This window comes from Triticum urartu, chromosome 5A, assembly GCF_056163025.1.
Source record: "Triticum urartu cultivar PI428250 chromosome 5A, HENAU_Tu73, whole genome shotgun sequence".
NCBI classification, from domain to species: domain Eukaryota; kingdom Viridiplantae; phylum Streptophyta; class Magnoliopsida; order Poales; family Poaceae; genus Triticum; species Triticum urartu.
In genome coordinates this window covers 119,691,162-119,705,587 of record NC_141877.1, presented here as the reverse complement: position 1 = coordinate 119,705,587, position 14,426 = coordinate 119,691,162, and positions in this window count along the sequence as shown.

The window sequence follows — 14,426 nt, the reverse complement described above, 5'->3', positions numbered from 1 at the left end:
AATCTTCAAATTTGAGCCATATAACTCTGGAATTTGAACCTTGTAATATTTCGAGCTTTTGTGGTACAATCGTTGAAATGGGATCGTGTAACGCCCTCGATGTGGCTATATCTCCCACATGTCGAAGCACGACTTAGAGGCATAACCGCATTGAAAGCAATGTCGCAAGTGAGGTAATCTTCACACAACCCATGTGATACATAAGGGAAAGAGATACATAGTTGGCTTACAATCGCCACTTCACACAATACATGAATAAACTATTACATTACCCAGATACAATCAAGGTCTGACTACGGAACCAAAAAAAAGACTTCCCCAAAAGCTACACAGATCCCCGATTGACCCCAACTAGGCTCCACTACTGATCAACTAGAACAAAACAACACAAATGACAAGATCTTCATCGAGCTCCTCCTTGAGCTTGGTTGCGTCACCTGCTCGGTATCAACGGCACCGGCAAACTGGGTTTGGAAGTATCTGTGAGTCACGGGGACTCAACAATCTCACACCCTCGCGATCAAGACTATTTAAGCTTATAGGTAAGGTAAAAGGTATGAGGTGGAGCTGCAGCAAGCTACTAGAATATATGGTGGCTAACATATGCGCAAAAGAGAGCGAGAAGAGAATGCAAAGGCATGAGTGACAAACTATGATCAAGAAGTGATCCTAGAACAACCTACGTCAAGCATAACTCCAACACCGTGTTCACTTCCCGCACTCCGCCGGAAAGAGACCATCACGGTTACACACGCGGTTGATGTATTTTAATTAAGATCAACTTCAGGTTTTCTACAACCGGACATTAACAAATTCCCATCTGCCCATAACCGCGGGCACGACTTTCGAAAGTTCAAATCCCTGCAGGGAGTCCCAACTTAGCCCATCACAAGCTCTCACGGTCAATGAAGGATATTCCTTCTCCCAAGACAATCCGATCAGACTCGGCATCCCGGTTACAAGACATCCTCGACAATTGTAAAACAAATCCAGCAAAGCCACCTGTATGTGCCGACAAATCCCGATAGGAGCTGCACATATCTCATTCTCTGGGCACACCGGATTGTCCAAGGTTCCGGTAGGCCAGCCCAGAGTTTCCCCTGGTGGCCACCGGCAGCTGACAGGTTGGACCAACACTCAGAGGAGCACTGGCCCGGGGGTTTAAATAAAGATGACCCTTGAGTCTGTAGAACCCAAGGGAAAGAAAAGGCTAGGTGGCGAATGGTAAAACCATTGTTGGGCCTTGCTGGAGGAGTTTTATTCAAGGCGAACTGTCAAGGGGTTCCCATTATAACCCAACCGTGTAAGGAACGCAAAATCCGGGAACATAACACCGATATGACGGAAACTAGGGCGGCAAGAGTGGAACAAAACACCAGGCATAAGGCCGTGCCTTCCACCCTTTACCAATTATATATATGCATTAATTAAATAAGAGATATTGTGATATCCCAACAAAATATCCATGTGCCAACATGGAACAACTCCAATCTTCACCTGCAACTAACAACGCTATAAGAGGGGCTGAGCAAAGCGGTAACATAGCCAAACAACGGTTTGCTAGGACAAGGTGGGTTAGAGGCTTGGCTTAACAATATGGGAGGCATGATAGGCAAGTGGTAGGTATCGCATCACAGGCATAGCAAAAGAGCGAGCAACTAGCAAGCAAAGATAGAAGTGATTTTGAGGGTATGGTCATCTTGCCTGAAATCCTGCAAGGAAGAAGAACGAGTCCATGAAGAAGACAAATGGACGTAGTCGAATGGGTCCTCACAAACGCGATCTTATCGGAACCAACCCGAAGAAGCAACACCGGAAAGAAGCACACAACATAGTAAACAACCAACACATGAACATGACATGATATGCGGGATGCGGCATGCGGTGCATAATGCATGATTTGGAAAGGAAAGATTGAACCTGGCCTCAACTTGGAAATCCAAGAGTGCCACTAGAAATAGGAGTTGATTTCGGTCGAAATCCGTATAAAGATCACCGGAATCGGATGCATGGTTTGGAAATGGCAAGCAAACAAATATGGCACCGGTCTGCGATAATCAACAAGTAGCCTCCTAAATGCATCAAGATAAATAAGCTACTGCACTCAAACATTGCAACAAAATACATGACAGGGATCCACTCATGATTCTTGACAAAAGATGAACACTGAGCTATAGCTAATTCACTCATTAACAGGTTCAAACAAGCATGGCAAAAGTGCAAAAGATAACAGGTTTCAGACTTAGAGAAAATAACACAAGTCAGGAATTTATCATCTGGAAGCAATCTTTAGAGCATGGTAACTACATGCTACAGGAAAATATCATGGCAAAGAAAGGCATGGCATGAAGCTACTCTAAGCATATAACAAAAGTCCCTTAGTGACAATGAGCCAAAAGGGATCAGAAAATACAATTGCAAGCATGTGAACATAGCAAAAACATAAACCGATTCAGACTTAGTGAAAAACTGGAGCATGCAAAACAGATTAACAAGTAGGCATGTTTACGAGCTCGATGCACTCACTACAGAGCATGAAATGACAAACTAATCATACAACCATCAAGAGGACATGGCATAGAAACTAGACATGGCAAGAACAACAACATAGCATGCACGAATCAACAACAATAAGCTTGGCAACATCGCTAAACATGTTAACAATCTGCGAGGAACATTTTATAGCAAAAGTAGAGCTCGATTGAATCAAGCTAGAGTGCTCCATAATTGCAAACAAAGACACGGATGGATAGAGCACAACATTATTAACAAAACATCCTTACTGATCATCCTCAAAAGAGGCACGGATCACTAGGAAACAACATGAACATATGGCATAAAAATAATGACAGGGCAAGGACTTGGTGAAATTCTAAGTCCCTGAAATCAACATCATTGGGTAAGCTACTTTGCATGCTTGTGCTAGTCACCACAGAGATCACAAAAATACATGGTATACACCCCTGTAAAGATGGAATGTCATATAACATAACACATGTAGAGCTCAGGATCATAGCATGCACACATTAATCATGGCAAAAATGACAAAAGGCCAAATGCTGAAACAGATCTAACATAATCATCACACAACCCTTTTCCAACAACATTTCGGGCATCAAGATGAGCTCAACTGAAAATGATGCAATGAGATGAAATGATGTACTCATCGAGACGAACATTTTGATATGCTACACGCACGAATCGGAGCTACGATGAGGAAGTTATGATGACATGAAAACTGCATAAAATAACTGGGACTTAGTCCAAAATCGGGAAAAAAACATAGGTGCTCACGTTGGGCCACACGGGCCGGATCTGGTGCTGGGCCGGCTCTGGCGCGCTGCACCGCCCAGGTGGCAGGAGTAGATGGGCCGCATGGAGGCCCATGCGAGCTCGAGCTCGTTCTTGAGCAACCGCTCGGCGCAGGGACGCAGGCGGCGCAGTCAGGGTTCGCCGGACTCCGGCGGACGACGACGAGCAGGGACGGGCGGATCCAGGCATGGAGCCCTCGGATCCGGCGACGACGAGGCCGGGCGGCGAGCGCAGCAGCGTCGCGCGGAGAGGAGGCGAGGCACGGCGCGGTCGGCGTGGCCGGGGACATCATCGCGGGGCGGCGACGCGCTGGGCTGGCGGCGTGCAGGTGAGGCGAGGCGGCGCAGGGCGCCGGCGAGATGGGCTCGTGCGGGCCCGTTCCGGGTCCAGTGGGCCGGCGGCGGGGCTGAGGAGAGAGAGGGCGGCGGCGGACAGATAGCAGTCTCCGATTCGCCCGAGGCGGCGGCGCGATTTCGTCCGTCGGCGACGGACATGTCCGGTGGGCGAGAGGGGAAAAAGGATTAGGGTTCATCCGCGAATTTTGGGAGGGGAGCACATATTTATAGGTAGAGGGAGCCAGGAGAGTCCAAATGAGGTGCAGTTTTCAGCCACGCGATCGTGATCGAACAACCGAGAGGATGGAGTGGGTTTAGGTGGGTTTTGGGCCACTTTGGAAGGGTGTTGGGCTGCAACACTCACAAGGCCTTTTCGGTCCCTCGGTTAACCGTTGGAGTATCAAACAAAGTCCAAATGACACGAAACTTGACAGGCGGTCTACCGGTAGTAAACCTAGGCCGCATGAGAAGTCTCGGTCCAATCCGAAAACGTTTAACACCCGCACACGGAAAGAGGTAGAAAGGGACACCGGGTGACATAGGAGAGCCGAATTGCAAAACGGACAACGGGGAAAAAGCTCGGATGCATGAGACGAACACGTATGCAAATGAAATGCACATGATGACATGATATGAGATGCATGACACGCAAAGAATGACAAGGCAACAACAACGAATAACTGGAGGACACCTGGCACATCGGTCTCGGGGTGTTACAACACTCCACCACTACGACAGGATCTCATCCCGAGATCTAGAATGGCACCGGAGGGCAAATGGAAGAGAAAGAGAAGTGGTAAAATTAAGTTGCTTCTTTGACAAACGAGTGAGGCCAAAGAACCTTGAAAAGGTTAAGCCATTCGAGAAAAGAATACAACAGAGATGACGAAGTTGAAAACACTCCATTAGAAAAGAGGAACAAGGAAGAACAACTTCGGGCAGCACTATGATTGAAAAGAAAAGGAATTGAATAATAACTTGATAAGATGAGAAGATACTTGATGAAATCACAATACACTGCCTCCGTAATTTTTGAATGAATGGAACAAGGGGTAAGAAAGATCTCAGACAACACTCCGGTTGAAAAGAGATGAAAGACTTGATAAAATGAAAGAGCTTGAGCAAAGGGACACAACACTCCGGTTAGATGGATAAACCAAGAAAAGAACACGATCCTAACAAAACAAGAAGATGGGTTGAAGAGAGCAACATCACAACGCCTCCGGGACAAAAGTAAGAATGGAATGGAATGAACGAAGGGAAACAAGATCTTGAGAGAGCACGCTTACAACAAACGCTAGAACGGAGTTGTTGGAAAACCAACAACGAAAAGAGTAAGCTTGTTGTGGGCTTAGGGAAAACATCTCAAAACTGAGTTGAAATTCTGCCACTGACGGAAATGATAGATTGGATTGATATCCACAAGGAGACGAGGAACTTATTTCACCGGGAGGATAAATGAAGAAATTGGGTCATTTATGAGCACCATAAATAGCAACAATCCTTAGGGAAGGCTTTAGGTGAAACATGACACAAGATAACTCCAACAAAGAGGTTGATGGATTTAAAATACCTCATTCTTAACAACATGTGAATCATGAAACATGAACTCAAATTATCAAGAATGACATAATACCACCTCCGATGATATGGTAGAAAGAATTGCACTCCGGATGGCAAGAAGAAGAATGCTTGAGCTCCCTTGAAAAGAATCTCAATGAACACTTCGAGAAGGAATTAAATCCTTGATGAACCATCATGTAGAGCCTCCATGAAGAACTTCGGTAAACAAGAGGATAACGAAAAGAAAGAGAAGTTGAAATCACAAGGTGAAACCTTGTAATGATTTAGATGGATCTCCATGACATGAAAATTGAGAGAGCTTGGAACTCCGGAAATGAAAAGATGAATCAAGTGAAACCGAGAATTTTGATGAGGCTCCGAAATAAGGAATTGAATTTAGTCGATGAAACAAGAATAAGAATTATGTTATGCTTATCCTTCACCAATTTAAATTGATGACAAGCAATGGATTTGGCACACTACTCATTCTCGTAGAAAGGATTAAAGAGAGGAATAGCTCAACTTGGGAAGATCTTCAACGAATCACCGGTAGGATTGAAAAAAAATCGATATGATATCAAGAGAAAAGGAATCTTGGATGAACCACCGGTAAGAATTGAAAAATGAATGAAGAAAAGATAAAGAAACACCGGGAAGAATTAGCAAATGAACGAAGATGCTTGAGAGAATTTAGATCTGTGAGAACAAAGAGATCACGAGCTGATTAAAGAATACTTGAACGATGCACCGGTAAGATTGAAGAACGAGAGTTGAAAGCTGAGAATGAATAATATTTGAAAAGATGACCTTCGACGGAAAGACATGAAAACAACTCATGAAATGCTCCGTATAGGTGAAAAGAATACTCACGTTAAAATAATTATGAGAGGATGGCAAAAGGCTAGAACTGTGAATCTTGAAGAGAATGGAGAAAGATTAAAGAGAAACTCTTCTTCGGTCTTCAAATGCAGAGAATGACGATGAGGAACACCACCATGAATTGTTTAGACACTCCGGAAGAATCAAAAGCAAAGAGGTTGAACCAAGGATGAAAAGAATTTGACAGATCTTGGAGAAGTACATCTGACTGATGAAAATTCATTCTTGCATCAAACTTTGATATGAATTTGAAAAGCTCCAGGAGAATAGGAAGAGTGAGGTAAGATCCTGGGAAAACACCTGTGGGTTAGGGCCCACTCAAAAGTAACACCATTGAAATGATCTAAAAGAGAGGTTGCACCGGTTGAATTAAATGGCTTGAATGAGATAACAACCTCGAAATAGGTCGAACGGATCTTGAATGACAAGAAGAGCCCTTTTGAGATATCTTGAGCACGCCGGAACAAATGAATAGCAAGAAGTGAATTATTATGAGGTGCACCGGTATGAGAAGGCATTTGAAACGAGGAAAGGATATGATAAACCAAGCTTGAATTGGTTCCACCGGAGAAGAAAAAGAACGAATAATGATGAACTAGAAGCTCCGTTAGGATCTTCATGAGAATCACCGGGTAAGGACATTGACGGAAAATAATGGAGAGACTTCACATCCATAAGATGGATACTTGAATAAGAAAACTAAGTCCTTGAAGAAAAAAGGGTGGGTGGGCGGGAAAACAAAGGCAAGCTTGGGGCGGATGAAATGAACACCGTTGAAAAGAACTGATAATTGATCTTGCAGATGTTGAAAATGATCGGATTCACTTGAAGAGAAACACGCCGGTTGAAAAGGATTAACAAGACAATCTCGATAAATGAGAAAGATTAGTAGAACACCGTTTAGGAAAGGCATGGAATCAACACTTGACATTGAAGCTACTCGAATACCACAACTCAAAACAAAACAAGGATTGGCTTGCGGAATAAGCCAGAACAAACATATGATAGAGATTTCGTCCGAAGTTTTCGTGGTGGGGCCTACACGGGCTCGATCGTACAGCACCATCATGTACAAGGTAGTGCACATGACATACGAAGCGTCCCCGAGTCAGCATAGCCAAGGACTCTTTAAGAAACAATGAGACCACTGTAAAACCAACCGTGGATAGGCGGACCACTAGACGTCGAACCCCAATTTCATATCATACATCTGTCGGAAAGATATCCTACGAGCTACTTGAATTCCCACTTATAAACTCCCGAACCTTTCTGGTTATAAAATCAGGTGTTGGGGATACAGGGGAAGCATAATATCTCACCCAAAACTATCAAATCCTACATCCAGCTGTATCCATCCTTCAACACATAACCAAGAAACCTTCGGAAATCGTTTACCTCAACCTTTGAAAGGCATCCGTTATACGAGTTATGGCAATACTCCCGAACTCCCGCCCCAGTACTGGGTGGCGTCGAGGTTATCTCACCAACAACTGCATAAAAGAGATTTTCGATGTCGGCGAAACTCAGGTATTCCAGAATTGCAACGATAAAATTGTAACGACAACACCTCGGAGCTCAACTCCCCGGGACACTGCCACAACCCCTAAATGTCAGGAGGCACCAAGAACAATATTCTCGTCACAAAACCATCAGAACAATTCCAAGATACCCGCGTGATCCTAATTTTCTTAGTGAAATTTCAGAAGAGAAGAGTCAAAACTCTACGTCACGATGCCTCACCAAAGCGATGAAGGGACTGAGGAGTAAAAAGAATTCCTAACTCTCCGATATATATATAATCCTAAATGACTCAAAACATTTTTTAGACTCAACAACGCCAGCGATTCGATCAAGTAGGGGGCTCCTAAGTCGGGGAAGACTCTGATTACCAACTTGTAAAGCCCTCGATGCGGCTATATCTCCCACGTGTCGAAGCACGACTTAGAGGCATAACCGCATTGAAAGCAATGTCGCAAGTGAGGTAATCTTGACACAACCCATGTAATACATAAGGGAAAAAGATACATAGTTGGCTTACAATCGCCACTTCACACAATACATGAATAAAGCATTACATCATCCAGATACAATCAAGGTCCTACTATGGAACCGAAATAAAAGAAGACTACCCCAAAAGCTACACAGATCCCCGATCGACCCCAACTGGTAGGGGTGGGCAGAAAAACGACAAACCGAACACCGAACCGATACCGAGGCTGAATAAACCGAATTTTCGGTTTTTTAAATTGATACAGAAAATTTCGGTTTTTAGTTCCAGTAACCAAACAATGTTCGGTCTGTTCGGTTGTTTTCTCGGTTAGCCGAACTAGTACCGAACTAGTATGCAGGAGTACTAAGCTAGCGTGGAATTTCTCGCAGTCTCTGTACGCGAACCACGTCCAGTTGTTTTCCCGTACCCAGCCCAACTAGCTACGCTACTGTCTACTGGACCTAGCTAGATAGCCCACTAGCCCAAATGAGATGGCTTTCGTGGATTGTGGAATGACGACCTGCCTGAAGCTAGCGCGTGTGACTTAATCGATTGGGACACACTTCCTTTAGTCCCACCTCGCTTGGTCAATCAGGAAAGGTAGACAGGCTCATCTATATAAGTGCATGCCGCTGCTCGCATGGGGATAGAGTGCATTTGCTCAATCAACGGGGCCTTCGGTATAAACCGGAAACCGCACCGAAATAATCGGTTAACTGATTTTTCGGTTAGCTTTTTTTTGTACTCATTTTCGGTTTCTGATTCTATGAACCAAATATTGAAATAAACCGAATGGTAGAAACTGAATTTTCGTTTTATACCGAACGCCCACCCCTACCAACTGGGCTCCACTACTGATCAACTAGAACGGAAACAACACAAAGGACAAGATTTGGAAAGGAAATATTGAACCTGGCCTCAACTTGGAAATCCAAGAGTGCCACTAGAAAGAGGAATTGATTTCGGTCGAAATCGATATAACGATCACCGGAATCGGATGCATGGTTTGGAATTGGCAAGCAAAACAAATATGGCACCAGTCTGAGATAATCAGCAAGTAGCCTCCTAAATGCATCAATATAAATAAGCTACTGCACACAAACATTGCAACAAAATACATGGCAGGGATCCACTCATGATGCTTGGCAAAAGATGAACACTGAGCTATGGCTAATTCACTCATTAACAGGTTGAAACAAGCATGGCAAAAGTGCAAAAGATAACAGGTTTCAGACTTAGAGAAAATAACACAAGTCAGGAATTTATCATCAGTAAGCAATCTTTAGAGCATGATAACTACATGCTACAGGAACATATCATGGCAAAGCAAGGCATGGAATGAAGCTACTCTAAGCATATAACAAAAGTCCCTTAGTGACCATGAGCCAAAAGGGATCAGAAAATACAATTGCAAGCATGTGAACATAGCAAAAACATAAACAGATTCAGACTTAGTGAAAAACTGGAGCATGCAAAACAGATTAACAAGTAGGCATGTTTACGAGTTCGATGCACTCACTAAAGAGCATGACATGAAAAACTAAGCATACACGCATAAAGAAGACATGGAATAGAAACTAGACATGGCAAGAACAACAACATAGCATGCATGGATCAACAACAATAAGCTTGGCAAAATCGCTAAACATGTTAACAATCTGCTAGGAACATTTTATAGCAAAAGTAGAGCTTGATTGACTCAAGCTATGGTGCTCCATAATTGCAAACAAAGGCATGGATGGATAGAGTACAAAATTATCTACAAAACATCCTTACTGATCATCCTCAAAAGAGGCACGGATCACTAGGAAACAACATGAACATATGGCATAAAAATAATGACAGGGCAAGGACTTAGTGAAATTCTAAGTCCCTGAAATCAGCATCATTGGGTAAGCTACTTTGCATGCTTGTGCTAGTCACCACAGAGATCACAAAAATACATGGCATGCACCCCTGTAAAGATGGCATGGCATATAACAAAACACATGTAGAGCTCAGGATCATAGCATGCACACATTAATCATGGAAAAAATGACAAAATGCCAAATGCTGAAACAGATCTGACATAATCATCACATAACCCTCTTCCAAAAACATTTCGGGCATCAAGATGAGCTCAAATTAAAATGATGCAATGAGATGAAATGATGTACTTGTCGAGACGAACATTTTGATATGCTACACGCACGAATAAGAGCTACAATGAGGAAGTTATGATGACATGAAATCTGCATAAAATAACTGGGACTGTCAAAAATCGGGAAAAACATGGGTGCTCACGTTGGGCCACACGGGCCGGCTCTGGCGCACTGCACCGCCCAGGTGGCAGGAGTAGATGGGCTGCCGGGAGGCCCATGCGAGCGCGAGCTCGTTCCCGAGCAACCGCTCGGCGCAGGGACGCAGGCGGCGCAGTCGGGGTTCGCCGGACTCCGGTGGACGACGGCGAGCAGGGACGGGCGGATCCGGGCATGGCGCCCCCGGATCCGACGACGACGAGGCCGGGCGGCGAGCACAGCGGAGTCGCGCGGAGAGGAGGCGAGGCGCGGCGCGGTCCGCATGGCCGGGGACAGCATTGCGGGGCGGCGGCGCGCTAGGCTGGCGGCACATAGGTGAGGCGAGGTGGGGCAGGGCGCCGGAGAAGCGACGGTCGGGCGCGGGCGCCCGCGGGGCGGCGGCGCCGGCGAGATGGGCTCGCGCCGGCCCGATCTGGGTCCCGCGGGCCGGCGGCGGGGCTGAGGAGAGAGAGGGCGGCGACGGACAGATGGCGGTCTCTGATTCGCCCTAGGTGGCGGCACGAATTCGTCAGTCGGGGACGGACATGTCCAGCGGGCGAGAGGGGAAAAAGGATTAGGGTTCATCCGCGAATTTGGGAAGGGGAGCACATATTTATAGGTAGAGGGAGCTAGGAGAGTCCAAATGAGGTGCAGTTTTCGGCCACACGATCATGATCGAATGACCGAGAGGATGGAGGGGTTTAGGTGGGTTTTGGGCCACTTTGGAAGGGTGTTGGGCTGCAACACTCACGCGGCCTTTTCGGTCCCTCGGTTAACCATTGGAGTATCAAACGAAGTCCAAATGGCACGAAACTTAACAGGTGGTCTACCTGTAGTAAACCAAGGCCACATGTCAAGTCTGGGTCCAATCCGAAAACGTTTAACACCCGCACACGAAAAGAGGTAGAAAGGGACACCGGGTGACATAGGAGCACCGGATTGCAAAACGGACAACGGGGAAAAAGCTCGGATGCATGAGACGAACACGTATGCAAATGAAATGCACATGATGACATGATATGAGATGTATGACACGCAAGCAATGACAAGGCAACAACAGCGAATAACTGGAGGACACCTGGCACATCGGTCTTGGGGCATTACAGATCGTATGAGACTTGTATACTGGTAGCACTATTTTGACCTTAATATGCAATGGTCTTAGATTTTATTAACCATTCTCGAATTTGTTTACCTTGTCGATCTCACAGCACATGATCTGTATAGCTAACTCAACTGCGATCTTCGACATTATTGCACACAGTTGGTTTCTTCCACCGTGTGCCTTGTAGAGCGCAGAATTAATTATCGCACTCGAGTGTCCATCATCACCCTTCTGTGTAACTTTGACCTCATCACCCACGGGTAAACTTATGACTGAATTCATTCCACACACTTCGTTTTTACAAAGCTTTTTGCCAATAAACGCCCATGATTTGTCCCTCTTCTTGCTGACACGTGGCCAAACTAGCCGGGTGGGAAGCTTGCATGCTAAACTGCGCGATAGCGCGGGAACAGGATCATCGACGATACATTTGGCGCCTCTTCAAGCCCACGCATGTGGTGTTGTCAAGGGTGCACTGGAATCCTCCGCTATGAACGCCTTGATAAGACGTGACGATTACAGGCCGGCCATCCCCCATTTATTATAGCGGCCATTTAACCCTTGTGTCTCTTCAACCTTTCAATCGCGCCCCACCATTGCAAGAAGAACACCACCACGAGAAATTCTTAGAGGGTATCCTGCGCGGCTCCAATGGTGCTCCGAGCGGCTACCAACGACGAGCAGTAGTTCACCATGCGTGCCATGGTGGACACCCACAGAAGGTTCATGGACCTCTCGGTGGTGTACACCAATGTAACGCCCTCGATGCGGCTATATCTCCCACGCGTCGAAGCACGACTTAGAGGCATAACCGCATTGAAAGCAATGTTGCAAGTGAGGTAATCTTCACACAATCCATGTAGTACATAAGGAAAAGAGATACATAGTTGGCTTACAATCGCCACTTCACACAATACATGAATAAAGCATTACATTCATCCAAATACACTTACGGTCCGACTATGGAACCAAAATAAAAGAAGACTACCCCAAAAGCTACACAGATCCCCGATCGACCCGAACTAGGCTCCACTACTGATCAACTAGAACGAAACAACACAAAGGACAAGATCTTCATCGAGCTCCTCCTTGAGCTCGGTTGCATCACCTGCGCGGTATCATTGGCACCTGCAAACTGGTTTTGGAAGTATTTGTGAGTCATGGGGACTCAGCAATCTCACACCCTCGCGATCAAGACTATTTAAGCTTATGGTAGGGTAAAAGGTATGAGGTGGAGCTACAGCAAGCGACTAGCATATTTGGTGGCTAACATTCGCAAATGAGAGCGAGAAGAGAAGGCAAAGCACGTTCGAGAAACTATGATCAAGAAGTGATCCTAGAACAACCTACGTCAAGCATAACTCCAACACCGTGTTCACTTCCCGGACTCCGCCAAGAAGAGACCATCATGGTTACACACGTGGTTGGTGCATTTTAATTAAGTTAAGGTTTCAGGTTTTCTACAACCGGACATTAACAAATTCCCATCTGCCCATAACCGCGGGCACGACTTTTGAAAGATCATATCCCTGTAGGGGTGTCCCAACTTAGCCCATCACAAGCTCTCATGGTCAACGAAGGATATTCCTTCTCCGAAGACAATCCGATCAGACTCGGCATCGCGGTTACAAGACATCTCGACAATGGTAAAACAAGTCCAGCAAGACCGCCCGATGCGCCGACATCCTAATAGGAGCTGCACATATCTCATTCTCAGGGCAACACCGGATGAACACTACGTACAGCTAAAACCAGCCCTCAAGTTTCCCCGAGGTGGCGCCGCAAGTGGCTCTGTTTCGGACCAACACTTAGACAAGCACTGGCCCGGGGGGGTTAAAATAAGATGACCCTCCGGATGCGTGACTCCCAAGAGAAAAAGGCTAGGTGGCGAATGGTAAAACCAAGGTTGGGCCTTGCTGGAGGAGTTTTATTCAAAGCGAACTGTCAAGGGGTTCCCATTATAACCCAACCGTGTAAGGAACGCAAAATCAAGGAACATAACACCGGTATGACGGAAACCAGGGCGACAAGAGTGGAACAAATCACCAGGCATAAGGCCGAGCCTTCCACCCTTTACCAAGTATATAGATGCATTAATATAAATAAGAAATATTGTGATATCCCAACAAAAAATCCATGTTCCAACAAGGAACAAACTCCAATCTTCAACTGCAACTAACAACGCTATAAGAGGGGCTGAGCAAAGCGGTAACATAGCCAAACAACGGTTTGCTAGGACATGGTGGGTTAGAGGTTTGACATGGCAATATGGGAGGCTTGATAAGCAAGTGGTAGGTATCATAGCATAGGCATAGCAATAGAGCGAACATGTAGCAAGCAAAGATAGAAGTGATTTCGAGGGTATGGTCATCTTGCCTGAGATCCCGCAAAGAAGAAGAACGAGTCCATGAAGAAGACAAACAGACGTAGTCGAACGGGTCCTCACAAATGCGACGTAATCGGAACCAACATGAAGAAGCAACACCGGAAAGAAGCAAACAACATAGTAAACAACCAACACATGAACATGGCATGATTTGCGGGATGCGGTATGTGATGCATATGCATGATTTGGAAAGGAATGATTGAAACTGGCCTAAACTTGGAAAACCAAGAGTTCCACTGGAAAGGTGAGTTTATTTAGGTCGAAATTGATATAAAGATCACCGGAAACGGATGCACGGTTTGGAAATGGCAAGCAAAACAAATATGGCACCGGTCTGCGATAAACAGCAAGTAGCCTTCTAAATGCATCAATAACAACATGCTACAACACTCCAACATGACAACAAAATACATGGCAGGGATCCACTCATGATGCTTGACAAAAGATGAACACTGAGCTACGGCTAATTCACTCATTAACAGGATCAAACAAGCATGGCAAAAGAGCAAAAGATAACAGGTTACCGACTTAGTGAAATTAACAGCATGTCAAGAATTTATCATCAGGAAGCAATGTTTAG